Source organism: Bombina bombina, chromosome 5, assembly GCF_027579735.1.
Source record: "Bombina bombina isolate aBomBom1 chromosome 5, aBomBom1.pri, whole genome shotgun sequence".
NCBI lineage: Eukaryota > Metazoa > Chordata > Amphibia > Anura > Bombinatoridae > Bombina > Bombina bombina.
Genome location: NC_069503.1, coordinates 51,489,509 through 51,491,286, shown reverse-complemented (window position 1 = coordinate 51,491,286; position 1,778 = coordinate 51,489,509).

Sequence of the window (1,778 nt, the reverse complement as noted above, 5' to 3'; positions counted from 1 at the left end):
CTCTAATGCCAAAAAGAAAAATGGGGTGGGTATATTGCTTCATGGGTCCATCCCCTTACAGCCATCAACAATAATTAGAGACCCAGAAGGACGATACATGATGATAGTGGGTCTCCTGTTTGGGAGACCTATCACCCTTCTCAATGTCTATGGCCCCAACACGGATCAGCACTGCTTTATTAAAAAAAATTCACGCCTCCTACTAGACCATCGTAAGGGAATAGTACTGTTAGGAGGGGACTTTAATTTTTCCTTTAACCCACTCATTGACACCTCTAACTCAGTATCAAGTACACCTAAAAATATTTTAAAGACCGCTAAGACCGCCATTCATGACCTTAATCTGCATGATGTTTGGCGCACTTTGCACCCCACGATGAGAGATTTTACATATTATTCTAGTGTACATAAAAAATACTCTCGTATTGATTATATATTTACGGATTCAGTGGGACTCTCCTCGGTGAGCGCAAGTGAAATTGGTTCTATAACATGGTCGGACCACGCATCAGTCACTTGTACGGTGATATGGCCGGAAACACCCCTGACTGAGTTTGTATGGAGACTAGACGATCATTTATTAACAGACCCACTGGTAATGGACACAATAGGTAAAACTTTGACAGAGTTTTTCACTTTTAACACACATAATGACACATCCAGCTCTAATAACTGGGAGGCACACAAGTGTGTTATCAGGGGTGAGCTTATTAAAATCAGAGCAAGGAAACTGATTGATAAAAGACAAAAATATGAAAATTTATACTCCAGTATACACCTTTTAGAGCAAAGACACAAAGCTAGCCCGGGAGACTCCTCTCTCTGGGTACAACTGACTAATACCAGAAAGGAGTTAAAGGATCTTATTGTATCAGATGCGCAGCGACAGGCTTTGTACCTTCGGTGCATGTACTATGATGAGGGCAATAAACCAGGCAGGTTGCTGGCCAGATCTGTGCAAAGGAAAAAATACAAATCATTCATACACTCTCTCAAGACTACTGATTCAGGGGAGATAAAAGATAGCAAAGGAATAGCCAACGAGTTTAAAAAATATTACCAGTCCCTTTATAACTTAAATTCGCCAACAGGCTCAACGGTTACCACACAGTCTGATGGTAAACAAAACCTAGTTACGGAATATTTAAGAGACCTGCCCCTTGAAGCTCTATCGGAAGAAGATTCAGCCACTCTTGATTTACCCATTACTGAAAAAGAAGCTATAAAGGATTTACCGTCGGGGAAGTGTCCAGGCCCAGATGGTTTTACTCCAAAATATTACAAAACCTATAGGGCCCTTTTAACCCCCCATCTTGTCACTCTTTTTAATGAACTGTCATCCACCGGAAAGCTGTCGCGTCAGATGCTTGAAGCGCATATTTCTGTTTTGCCCAAACCGGGCAAACCCCCGAATACCCTGAGCAATTTTCGTCCGATTTCTCTTCTGAATACGGACATTAAAATTCTAGAAAAGGTCCTTGCCAATCGCATAAACCGAAATCTCCCTAGGTTGATCTCCACTGATCAAGTGGGCTTTGTGCCAGGCCGAGAGGTCAAAGACAATACCATCTGAATCCAGCACATTATAAACTATGTAAGGGCCAATTCTCTCTATCACTTTTATCAATAGACGCCGAAAAGGCCTTTGATAGAGTGGATTGGCTCTATCTCAGACAAGTTCTTTCTAAGATGAACTTTGGTGAATCCTTTCTAAATATGATCTTTTCACTTTACTCCACTCCAAACGCTAGAGTAAGAGTTATTGGGGGTTTATCTGA